The sequence below is a fragment of the Helicoverpa armigera genome, chromosome 5, assembly GCF_030705265.1.
Source record: "Helicoverpa armigera isolate CAAS_96S chromosome 5, ASM3070526v1, whole genome shotgun sequence".
In the NCBI taxonomy this organism is placed as follows: domain Eukaryota; kingdom Metazoa; phylum Arthropoda; class Insecta; order Lepidoptera; family Noctuidae; genus Helicoverpa; species Helicoverpa armigera.
The window spans coordinates 11,337,614-11,351,722 of NC_087124.1; the positions used below are offsets into that span (position 1 = coordinate 11,337,614).

Consider the following 14,109-nt stretch of genomic DNA (forward strand, 5'->3'; position numbering starts at 1 on the left):
ACCTTTCTAACAAGTTCAGACGCAGCTATGATATGATACTCTATCCTGGAATGCCCATACCTATTATATTCCATTTTCATGATCATTCATCATTATAGTATTGTCATTAGATATACACACAACTGCCTATTTATACAGATTGAACTAATAAATGAGTATTAAAAATGAAAAGTTAACAATTGACAATCTTAAAAGAACAGATTGAAATCGCCACAAACTAAATTATGTCATCACTAAAAGTTTATACGGTAACTACGGAAAAGGTTACCAATCAATCTCCATTTACTCACGAGTATGTACCTAACATATTTCACGAGTATCTATTCCACCTATATAAAATCAGTCACTTTGATATCCTAATGTGGATAAATTGTCTTCAAATATGTGACCGTAACATACCACATCACACCTTATAAAGTCCTTGCTACGTCAAAACCACGAATATCCAAAAAAGGTATTTCAAAAACAACAATGTGTTTGTATCACGCTCTAGAAATAGGGTAAAGGCGGGATAGATGCCCCACTTTTTGAAATATGCTTATAATTTAATAAATATTGGTTCTACGTTAATAACACCTATGAATGTAACTAGTTTAATCCTTTATGTTTATTTGTGATTTGTCTTTTTGGTCCTATATACTACAGGTTTTGCAGATTTTAGCTTTTTGTAGACCTCAATTTTTGGGGATAGATGCCTACCCCTATGGATAGTTGCCCCACCTTGAAAATACTAGCGAGGATAGATGCCTACGGTGCGGGATAGATGCCCTTCCTACTGTTCTTAATTATATTATATTAATAATATTTATATATTTTTTGACTTTAATTTATTTGAAATGAAATTATATTGTATTTTGCATTTTTTTTTAATCTTTTTATATTCATTATCAGATTAATTAAAATTAACACAATAAAATTCTAAAAGTATTTGTTCAACAAAAATAATGTATTTTATATTTTAAACCCTTATTATAAAATATTAATTATTTAGTTTCAACATGCAAAATCATAAAAATCATTCTTTCTTAAAAACTAAAATAACACAATATACTTAGCATCATAATATTTAACCGGACAGTGCTTTAAGTTTTCTACATCTCGAGCAAAAATTTCTGAAAAGTGTACAGGTTTCATGTAACCAGCACTGACACGTTACACATTGAATCCAGTCGGATTTAGACTTTGTTTGTCCATAGTTTTCAAAGCATTCTATGCAGTTATTTTTATTTGTATCTTTAGGCTCATCCTGTCCATCTCTTTTAGTCTTCTTCACCGCCAAACCTTCAGTTTTCTATTCCTTAACTTTGTTCTTAGGTGAATTGTCTTCATCTTCACTGTTTGAACTGTAAATCATTCGTAATCAATAAAAAGTGTAAATACCTATACATAAACACATGAAAAATATAAAAAATATATATTCAAAGCACTTATAATACATTCAGGGTATACGTGGTGTATGGAGGGATAGATGCCCCTAGGGGCACCTATACCGTAAAAAATCAGGGCAACTATCCTTTTTGACAGGGTTAGATGCCCTAGTATTTTTTTAAATAAATAAATACAATAGAGCAACTATTTACATCAAAATGTATACTTCATGAAACAATATACATACGTAATTAAAAATTTGATGGAATTAATATCTACTTATAAAGTTATACAACAGCAAATACTCACCTTTAAAAATTTTACGCTCGCTGTAAGTTCGCCGCGGAGATGAATTCACACACGAGCGAAACGCGACTTCACCCCTCGATGGCGCGTGGCTAATTTAGGTGCGGGGTGCTAATTGCTTCTAGTTAAACAGTTGTTTCTTAATCGCGAGCATGGGAAGTTAGGTTTTTTAAAAATGGGGCATCTATCCCACTGCGGCATCTATCCCGCCTTTACCCTACAGCTTTTCCGGAACTACAAAAGGTAAGGTAAGTAATATAGGGCATAGTAATTAAAACTAGTGAAACAAAGGCTCGTTTTTTACTGCACTAAAGATGTTTATCAATAGCTATCACGGTAATGGGGTATGCAGGGGTTACAAACCTTTGGTACACTGCTAAAGTATGCTGTAGGGGTTACAAACATTTTATTTATTTCATTTTGTTTAATTCTAAATAAGTGCTGATGTAGGTATAATTTCCCTGAACTAAGTAAAAACCTGTGTCTCAGATATATGGGTTATTTATTAACAAAAATTTAAAATATAGTAGTCTGCCAAGTGGCCTTTGGGAATATTTCTTTGAGATTTATTCCCAGGTTGAAGAATTTTATTTAACTTTTTTTAGACATTCATTAGAAATTCTTTTAAACTTGCTACTAGATAGGTATGTACTACTGTAATATTTAAGAAGCATTACTAAGATACCTTTTTAAAGAGTAGATCCCTGAGGTCACCATCAACATCATGATTGGATGAAATTGTCCTAAATATCAAAAGCAAAGCAAAATTTACATTTGGCATAAAAAATTTGTACGGATACCTATACATCGTTTCGACACATTTAAAATCCGAGAATACTTAGATTTTACCAATGTTTAAATTTCCATAAGCGACGTTCCCTAAATATTTTAAAATTATAATCTAACCAAATAAAAGAAAAATCTTTATTACCTACTTAGATATGTTGTTCACCCCTGATCTAAGACTTGTTTATTCGTAATAAGGCGTGCCTTAATGTAATCACACTTGTAACCGGGTGACTGGGTGACATACAGCCCTAATGTGAACATGCAAACTCTTGTACAAGAGTTCTTGGACATTAATTGTGTGGTTATAGTAACCCTTGTTATTTGGTCTAATCTTAACTAGCTATATTGTAGGTTTATATCCCCAAACCTCAAAGTATGGATTTTTTATTGATATTTTACTATCACTTGATTTTTACAGCACAAAATTGAACGAAATTTTTCTTTTAATTATTTCTCATAGTTCTCCAAGAAAACTTCAATAATAAAAAGATATTTCGGGCTATCAATGTTCATCACATATTTTATTCAGGATATTGTAGTTCAATTAATACCTACGAAAAGAAAAAAGTTTTTGCGTATTTCACAGCTATCAACTTCCACGCAATTAAGCAAGTCTATGTTTGGCAAACAACCCTGCAATCAGGCTTCAATCTACACTAATCGATTTTCCCAGCTTAACATCATCAATTCCGCTAGCAAGAATAGCCGTAAACAATTTCCCTAAAAGATCAATACAGATTAAATAATAAAGCCTTCTAGTTAGAAGCTTGGCTAACTCCCTCAATCGTGGACAATTACTTGTACTGCAAAGTAGATGCAAAGTAGGAGCAAGTCTAGGGATTAGTGTAGTAGCAGGTATTTGCTACTAGAGGTAATATTGTGAATATAATGAACACCTATTTTTATCTAAAGTGCAGAAAAAGGTAGACCTGATGATTAGTGTGGTAGGTACTAAATGTTTATGAAAACTATTTACAATAATTTATTTATGCATTATAGTAGATAGATAGTAAAGACTACATTCAGCTATACCTTGCTCCAATCCATACCTAAATAAGTAGACACACATTCAAAGATATACCTAACTATAATGTTATTGAACATTTTGTCTGGCAATTTTCAAATATTGATGTAGGTATTGTATACAAAATTTTGTACTAACAAAATATATTTCCTAAGACCTTAAAAGGCTCTGTTCCACTTAAGCATTTATGGCAAGAAGGAAAAATATATATAAAGAGTATAAACGGCTTATCGCTCGGCAGCAATCTTGTAGGACAATCTTACGAAATAGGATATATTAAATGATAAGGTTTCATATAACATTACAAATAAATTCTTGTATAAGAGCTCAATTTTCCTTTTTTTAATATAATCTTGAAAATTAACTATGACTCGCCTCAGGAAAGGAGTTTTGTTCATACATTTAGTACTTTTTCGAAATTAAACAGAATAAAAAAAAATCATGAAGAAAAGTCATTAATTAGCTGTTTATTTGAAGAGAAAATAAACAGCAAAAGCTTTATAAGAGAAAAAATCCGTACCCGGAAAAAGTATAGTCTATGTTACTCGGTAATAGTGTAGCTTTCCAACAGCAAAATATTTTTTCTACTCCGCTAAACAAACAAACAAACAATAAAATGTTTTTCGCTTTATTATATTATAATACAGATAGAATGAACCCCAAAATTTTTATTTATGGAAAAAAATAAACGAATCCCATAGAATTTGGTATTCCCAACGATACACGATAAGGGAGCCATCTCATCTTGAATGGAAAGACAATACTTCCAAAATCAATGTTTGAACATCCCCAGCGTTAACAGCCGTGCCCTGAAACCGTCCCTACGGACCGTCTCCGACACGACAAGATTTGATTACAACATGGAGAACAAAATAAAGACCGGAGATGTCACACTGCAGCTGCAGGTTGCAGGTTGTTCGGAAGAGTTACCGCGGCCCTGGTACATATAGAGCTGAAGGAACATGATAGGTTTTAGTCAGTAAGAATCTGATACTGCCTCACGCTGCTAACTAAAAGCGGATCTTTTAATGATTTTGCAATAAAAAAGGTGATACGACGAAAAATATCATTAGAAAGAAGCGCACTAAAATTCGGGAGTTTGGGCAGCTTTATATAAACGCGTTCTTTGGAACCGACCCATTTTTTGTAATACTAAAAATCGTTGATAGATGTTTCAAAGAACCGGGATGCTTCGGCGTTTTGGTTACCCCTACTTTACGAATTTGACCTAGCTAGAAGAAGGTGCCTGACCCACCTGCCTTATGGCATCTCCGCTCATCTTTCCTTACTCCGTGGATTTCAGAGACCACCTTCTGTCTTATAAACGGATCCGTTTCGGAATTATTCTACTGAACAAAGCCTATTAGATTACGGTTATTGGTGTATAATTTTGAGTTTATTTTTCAAAAATATTGGAAAGGGTGAAGTAGGGATACTCTTTTTTGCAACAAAATGATTTTTGATGGCTTTTCTCCGATATTTGTGTTATATTGAATTTAAAACCTAATATTTAAACACTGTTAACATCAAAATGTTGTTATCACAGTTTATAATTTGTTTTCTTGTAAACAAAATCCTAAGGCTAAGTAATGGAAATATTAAATTATATCTTCATCTATGTATAGTTATAAAGCTAATCCATTTTGTTTATTTGCTTGAACGCGCTGATCTCAAGAACTGCTGGATCAGTTTCAAAAAGATATTTCAATGAGATTTGTCTATTTGATTTCGAAATCATCTATGCAATAGGCTATTTTTATCTAGGTGCGCGGAGTAGTTCCCATGGGACGTGAGAGAAAGCACTGATAAAACCATTTTTTTACTTATATGATTACATTACATTACTTTATACGCCAACAAATATAAACATTTAGATAAAGGTAAAAACTACAATAACACAAAAATAAAAGTACTCCAATCTATAGTTATCACAATAAACATAAAGCAGTTTAGATATTTACGTTCACATTCCATTTACCGAAAAACAAAAACCGATAAATATTAATGGCTTTATGATAAACGTTCTTTTGAATAAAACATCTTCATTATGGCCCTTTGAATTTTTTTACATTATTACAAGTCAATTTAACTATGGACAACTTTGTCAACACAGGATAAAAGAAAATATAAATGAGGTAACGTGAAGCAAACTTAGTTATTTTCTTGTAAAGTTTGTTTTCATGATTGATTTTTTTTGAATGAATTAAGTCATCATCTGCCTAAACTTTTCCTAACTATGTTGGGCTGGGCTTCCAGTCTCGTTGAATGCGGCTGAGTACCAGAGTTTCACAAGGATCGACTGCCTACCTGACCTCCTCAACCCAGTTATCCGGGCAACTCAATACCCCTTGCTAAGTATGGTTGTCAGACTTACTAGCTTGCTCTGGCTGCCCGTAAGAACTGTCAAAGATACTCTAAAGATAGCATGAGTAAAATATGAAATTATATTCGCTACAGAAATAATGCTGAGAGCCATGAATATAATTTATTCAAACGCATTTCTGACCAAAAGCGTCATTTCCAAAACACTGACTGCAATAGCCGCTAGACGGAATATTTATTATCCATACTTATATAGAATAAATAGTTTTTGTTTCTTTGTAACCTAAATTGTTTGAAACTACTGAACCGATTTGAAAAGTTTTTCCACTGTTGGAACACTAAAAGCTACACTAGGTATTTCCGATTAACATAGGCTATATTTTATCCCGGTGAAAACAGTAGTTCCCGCGTACATAGACGTTTCTAGTACATTTAAATTATAACTGTCCACGTTATTTCATATTTTGTGTTTCTATGTTCAAACGAAAAGTAAACAACATCAATTACTACCTTAATACTTTACCACCAGTAACTTAAGGAACACCAGAATTCCAAGAAAAAAAAATACAAGTTCATTTTACTACGTCCCAATAAATTAAATAAGTCTCCTAAGTGTTACGGTCCATTAAGAGGTCTGAAATCAACTTCAAAGATCGCCATTGTTCATTGAAGTTCAAATTCTTTGGGCCAGCACTCTTATCTTAATTTGACCTCAAACTGAAGAATGCTGAGTTTCAGCCACTTCTAAAACAATGAAGTTTTGACTAAGATCGTTTAAGATATAGCCCTGCTAATTTAGGATTAGCCAAAGTGTTTTGTTATTAGGATTTTACTTAGTAAGAAGATCTTGCTGAGTGTGAAGTGCGTTTTTGTTTTGTCATTGTTCAAATGATGTAGCGTTTAAAATGTAATGAATGGTGGGTTTTCAGGATGTTTAATCATCGCACAACGAAGTAACCATTTAGTAATATGCTTGTTTAATACAGCCTTTGGACCGAAAGCAACATTTAGTACGGTCATCAGTATATGAGAACTTACGTTCATATCCCCAAATGACAAGTGGTCATCGCCGCTTCCTAAATTAGTAAAAATACAATACTACTACACTTCGATTAAAGTATGTTGCACGACCTGAACATCTTGCCGTGCATTTGTAGCAGAAACCATTAGAACCTTTGAACACAGAATTTTAATCCGGCGGTAGTTTGATCGGGCGCAAAAATCAGTACAGTTACCGGCACGGATGTCGAGCCCTGACCTTCACCTGCGCACAAGCGATTTACTACCTTATTGCCTTATGCGTACGGGTGCGCAATGCGATCCCCACTCTTCCGCCGAGAGCCCGACATCCGTGCCGGTAACTGTACGGAGATTTCAGACGAATAAAAAATTTGTTTGCTTTCAGGATTAGCTTCAAAATCAACTGAAAGCCAAGTAGCAACCAACAGTTTAGTCGGCAATGTGCGGGGATGATATATCGTAGTCAATTCCCTAAGGTTTTTCTTCGGAACTAATATTATATGAGATAGGTCTAAAATATTGTTTGTTTGCCAACTTATTATTAAATCACCTGAAGCCGTGTGGTAGAAACATTTGCTTCTGGGATTAGATAAATTAGATAAAACTCCACATTTTGTAGTTATCTAATACTGATATGATTAAACGAAGAATGATGAATGACGTAGCCAATTTTTGACAATATTTAAAAGGCGACTTGTTTCTATAAATTAAATAATTAAATTAATAAATATTTTATACCTTTTCGCTGAAAAATCAATGCTTCCACTGAAGTTCCACTTCACTGAGTGTATTTTAAAATTTCACAAAACCATTTCACACAGTTTATTCAAAATTATACAATTTATTAATTTTAAAACACACACTTATAAATAGTTTTATAAACAACACTACAAGTAAAAACTAATTTAATAGTTAATCATCTCAAAAAAAATTAAAATAACCGAAAAACATTCATTCAAAAAACCCAAATTAAAGTTTCCCACTCACTTTTGAAAATCGAAAAATAATGCCCCGAAAAGTTTTCAAATCATTTTTAATTAATACTAAACACTAGAATATTAAATACAGATTTATTCGACGTATACTCCGACCGCGGGAGCGCGTCAAAGTAGCCGCGAAACGTGTGCACGCCAAGAGCTTTCAAGCCCGACTGAAGTGAAAACTACACGGCTGAAACTTCAGTATGCAACAAGTACATATATTTATACACTCGTACATACACGACCATAAATGATAACGACATGTGGGCTTACTAAGCTCGCCTGTACTTTACCCTATGTTATTGCATTGCTTTTCATAATTTGCTTTCAGGTTTTAATGCAGCTATATTAATTTATATTCTGCGACTTTGTTCATAGACTTTGTTGCGGTGAGAGCAACATTAATGAATAAAGTTTATTAAAATTGCAGCAGCCTTTGTGATAGAAATTGTGTTTTTAAATGGTAGATAAAAGAGTCGGTAATAAATTTAATTTTGTAATGACATGGGTGCAGTGTGTATTTTTGGTTTCGATTTTTATTTTCGTTTTAAACAAAGCTCCGCAGTTTGTATCATGATATTTTCTTTTAAACTTTTATTAGGTTTTAATTTACTTTTATGGGACATTTTGACTAGACAAATGTATTAGAAAAACTGTTATTGGTTAAATATGAACTCTATAAAATACAAAAGAACCAAAAATGCTCGGAAACGGCTCGCTATAAAAAGACTACAAATACGACTAAGTATACAAGATTACTGACGATTTTTTACAAACATTGACTTTAAAAACTTTTTACCATCTAAACCTTTTAATCAACCAAATATACGAATTTTGTACTAAAATATGATTTCATGTGCGTTAGTCGTTTACCGCAAATGGCCATTATTATGAACATCGTCTAGACTGGACTATATTTCAATACCATAACGGTTTCAACGTTCAACTAATATGATGCTCGGAAATATATTTAGGTACTAAGAAAAACATATTTATGTAGGTATTGACTAAGAAAAACGTATTTTTAGAAGATATTTTTGGTTATAAACAGGGTTTTATTGAAATTGAAGAAATTATTGATGTCTAAGGTTTGTATTTGTTTTTTCCAGTTATAATAAGTACGTATGTTTTTTTTTTCGATTAGATCAAAGGATTTGTTCTCGATTGGTCATGGACTATTAGCTATGGGTTATCTGCTGATATTACGCTGAAATACGTAACTACTGCTTTAACAGTTGTGTGAATCTTATAGTATATAAAAAAAAAGATGTGCAATGGTTCCGATGCTGCGATTAAGCGATATTCCCAAACACCGGGATTTTTTACTTTTCTATTCTAAACATCGGGATATTTTCACTACTGTACCTAACACCTAAAAATAAATAAAAAAATACAAAAAAATGCCATAAATATAAACCCACAAGTGCGCGCGTTATGGTCCGAACGACCCCAGTAGGCGAGTGTCACATTATTTGCGGAATATAAGAGACGATGGTTATTATTTATGAGGGTATTAAAGACCTGAAGCGTTGTATTATGTAAGGGCAGTGTAGGGTTATGTGGAACGATCGTCATTTGTCACTCGAGAGTAGTTTCGGGTTTATTTTATTAGTGCAGTAATTGATGGGGTAATTTTATTGTTTGTTATGTTTTATTAAGAAAAAAATAGTGAAAGTAGACAACGAAACATATTTTTTTTATGCTCTGTCCCTATTTTTGATTCTGTGCCTAATTAAAAACATGTGAAAATATTTTCTGTCTACCATCCTCCATCCTTCGAGCCTTTTCCCAATCATGTTGGGGTCGGCTTCCAGTCTAACCGGATTCAGCTGAGTACCAGTGCTTTACAAGAAGCGACTGCCTATCTGACCTCCTCAACCCGGTTACCCGGGCAACCCGATACCCCTTGGTTAGACTGGTGTCAGACTTACTGGCTTCTGACTACCCGTAACGACTACCAAGGATGTTCAATGACAGCCGGGACCTACAGTTTAACGTGCCATCCGAAACACATCCTACAAAAAGTATTTCTAAACCATATATCTTTAGAAACAGGGTATTTTAAATTGGAAACCTTCCAAAATAGGCCTGTCCACCTACATCAAGAATAAAAAGGGCATTATGCCCTAATGCCCTTTACAATGAAATAACAGTAAAAAGTATCTAGACGGATCTGTCATTTAAGGGTTTAGATATAAAAACGTGAAAAATAAAACAGATAGAAAATACTAATTTTAACCTATTTCTAAGACACAGATAGGTTTAATGTATTTTCTGATCTATACATATAAAAAATCTTAATAAAATTCTGTCAGAGACCACTAAGTCAGAGACCACCTACTTAGCCTAAATATCGTGTTTGTAATGTTAAAAAACTTAATGACAGTAAATAATAAGAAATACAGTTTAGCTAAACATCTCAACCAATTTAATCATAAGATATATGTTCGCAATAGTATGAAAAACTAGTACAGTTTTTACGATGGCTCTTAATAGTGTCACTCAACGAAGATTGATTATATCTCATAGCTTTAAACGCTCTACATTTTGCTTACATTGTAAAAATTGATTTATTACTCTTTATTGAAGCTTTTGCATCCCAAAACACGACACATATATATAGGTAATAGTAGTAGGTAGGTAGGTATGACAGCCTAAACCAGTTATTGTATGTGAAAAGCTTGAATTTGGACCAAAATATTATTCACCAATAGCTAAGAAGATTTATGGCCTAAAATAGGTAGTTTCAATGCTGCCAAAACCTAGGTTATTACGTATTGTTAGGTTCAAATCGATAACTATAGGGGATGTCCTTCGACCTCTCAACAGAGACTCATAAAAGAGGCTTAGTGCGAATAAATTCCTTCCTAATATCAGGACTTTAAAAGTTGTTAGACTAGAAAAGATTTATGAGCTGAAAATCTTCTTGAATTTTTCCGTAATGCGATAACTGTTTAAGTAAATCAATGAAGAAGGATGTTATTTAACTTCATAAAACTCTCATCATCGGCCTAGTTTTTTCTCAACTATTTTGGGGTCGGCTTCCAGTCTAAGCAGATACAGCTGAGTACCAGAGTGTTACAAGAAGCGACTGCCTATCTGACCTCCTCAACCTAGTTGCCCGGCCAACCCAAAGGCCTTAGGTAAAACTGATTGGCTTCTGACAATCCATGACGACTGCCAAAGATGTTGAAATGACAGCCGGGACCCATAGTTTATTTCGCCTCCAAAACACAGTACCTCATAAAAGACTACAACTTCACAAAAGACGTTATCATATAAAAATCTGTGAAAAGATAATCGTACCATGTGTTTATCTAACTTATTTTTATTGTCACCCTTTTGTCGCAGCTTAAAGCGCCTGCCGAATAAAAAATGCAAAACGCAATAACGTCAGCAAGTGAAAAATTGCCTTCATCGTGCATACAGGTGCTTAGCTTAACACACCTTTTTATATGTAAGCGTAACACCCTGCAAACTAAACAGTCAGGCGAAATAAATCTTAATTCCAATCAAAGTTTTCAGCCGATCTGGTAACGGCGAAATACCTGGTGTTTGTAATGTGCGTACTACCATTCATCTTCATACTTTTTTTTTTACTTTTTGATTTATGAGCCCTAACAAACTATAGGCCGACTAAAACCAGTTGATTTTCTATTAAAAAAATTTGACCGTCATCGTGTCAACTGTCGGCCAGCTGTTTAGTAAAAATTAAAGAAAATCTTAATTAAAAGCGACGTTTTCATCTTCATACTGATTTATGAGCCATAACAAACTATCGGCCGACTAAAAGTTTGCAGTCTGCTCTTAGCTTAACTCACGTTTTTTACACAAAACAGTAGATAACGCTCCGTCGGAACCCTGTATTATGTGTAATATTTCTTGTAGCACGGTGTTATCGCAGCTTTGCTTAAAATATAGGAGAATTTTTTACACACCCATATTTTGTATATTAGATTATATGAATCTACCAAGTCTTAGGTGAGGGCATGTAGGTAAGTATATACAGATTCTATGAGTTCGTTGAACCTTGAATAATAATAATTGTTTTAGGTAGGTAGCGGTTTTCGTGGTTTCGCCAGCTTCCTTTGGGAAATACTTCCCAAACGCGAATGAAATCGCGGAGAATGTAGCATCATAAACAAAAGTTAAAGAATTTCTGTAATCACGCTATCAGTTTTTGAGAAACGTAAATAGGAATGATTTATAAGTACGTTTGTATTGTGCTGTTCAATGTGCCCCAACACTTGCACATTGAAAACCCTAATTTGACTGCCACTGCCACTGACAAAATATAGAGACTACAATTTTAGATTTATTGCCATCGACTCGCCAAGAGGAAGAGAAAAGTAATTCCTATTTATAATAATTTATAAATATTATGTTGGTAACTTAAACTGTGGTTAGGTTAGGTGCTACAGGACCTATTTTCAGGGTTCTTACTTAAGGAAGCTTCTAGAAAACAATGTCTGCTTATAAAACTTATCCCATTATAAATACTTAGCCAACAACATAGAAGTTTGTTGTGTACATTAACAAAGGCGTATATTCCCCTTCTTTCTCCCGCAACTTCATTCTGATAGTTGATTAAACTTTATTAATATGCAACAAGGGTGTTAGAGTTTACAATTTATGCCTTTCATAATAAATTGTCAGAAAAACCCTTTATGCTGTTGATTAAGTTTTGAACTTGCAAATTATTGTGTCTCGGATTAACCTCACTGGCTTTACTGCGAACAATATAAGTATTACTTTGTTAATTTAGGCGCCAATATTACCTATAAACTTACCTATTTTTGGATACTGTATTTTTTCATGTTTATCCATACCTACCAATATTATAATGCTAAAGACTTTGCTTGAAAGTGCTATTCTCGGGAACTACTGAACCTACCTGAAAAATGCTTTCAGGCCAGGTTCTATGTGTTTATACAAGTAAGTACCTATGCACAGTATGTAAAGTTCCCATAGAACGTAGTTGAAAAAGCTTTTGGAACCTAATATCTTTTAAACGTTATAATTAGGTACCTATTCATGTTTTATTCAATCCACGTTCACACACATTACTCCGTCGTTCAGTGTTTTTAATAAAAGCACTTACTATCCACATATAGGTGATATTGCCAACGTTATTATAGACAAAAAACATTGAAGGAACCTATGATACTACCATTTCGTGAATGACATTCATATTTTTATACGAACCGACGCATTTACTTAATTGAACCTTAGTGTATCTAGCAATATCGATCCTATAAATAAATACCATATTACAGAAAACTATTTGTTTACCTAAATCGTTATTATTTATAATGTCCAACTTCCCGCAGGCACAGTTGCCTTATTATCTACTAGCTTCCGCCCGCGGCTTGACCCGCGTAGAGTTCTGTTATATCGCGTTTCCAAGAGAATTCCTCAAAAGTCCGGGATAAAAACTATCGTATGTTCTTTCTCAAGGTCAACTCTATCTCTGTACCAAATTTTATTAAAATCAGTTCAGTCGTTTAGACGTGAAAGCGTAACAGACAGACAGACAGACAGAGTTACTTTCGTATTTATAATATTAGTAGGGATGTAATTGGTTCAGTTTCATGAAATTGATTACATCCTTAATCATTTTAATGCAAGAAGTAAAAGTTAATCAATACGCGGTTTCCTTTGGAGGCAATGAATCAACTGTCAGAACTGTATTGTACAGGAACTCTAAATCATGCAATTCGATGATTATAGAGCAAAGTCAGGCCGTGAACCATAGCGTTGTAAAAACTGCGATTAAAATACCGGATAGTTTTTATACAGCCAGGATTTTTCGTTTTCAAATAAGTACATAATATTTTTTATTCTAATTATTCAAGTTTTAAATAAGGTGAGAAGGTACTTAACGTATTTTTACTCCGAAAAACAATACTTTATGTACTTAAACCTAATCTTACATATGTATAACGCTTAAAACTAATAAAATGCATTGTAAAAAAATATTTCAGTATTTTGGTTCAGGAAAATATCATTTTGTTGTGTTATGCTTCGCTCAATATTTCTCATGGCCTCGAGGCACATAATCTGCTTATTTTGGGTATTACAATAAGTATACCTCTATGTACATGGTGAAATATGGAGGAAATTGGTTGGGAGGCACGTTCTTCCATGCTTTCGCTGCACCACATATTATAGAATATTGTTACCTATGTTATAAAATAAATGGAATAATGAATACCTTTAATATATTTTATAATATGTAGTGCCACTATTAGGTACTATATAACAGTAATATCTAGAATGACGCATAATACTATTTATTGC

General features: G+C 33.4%; 2 protein-coding genes across 2 annotated transcripts in view; one reads left to right on the top strand and one right to left on the bottom strand.

Moving 5' to 3' along the window:
- LOC110379064 (beta-arrestin-1) overlaps positions 1-7,720 on the bottom strand; it is a 112,823-nt gene extending 105,103 nt beyond the window's left edge. Inside the window, exon 1 of the mRNA XM_064034585.1 lies at positions 7,568-7,720. The gene's annotated coding sequence lies outside the window, so the exon portion shown is untranslated. The remainder of the gene's footprint in view (positions 1-7,567) is intronic.
- LOC110383435 (putative nuclease HARBI1) overlaps positions 1-14,109 on the top strand; it is a 244,366-nt gene that overhangs the window by 6,487 nt on the left and 223,770 nt on the right. The window lies entirely within an intron of this gene.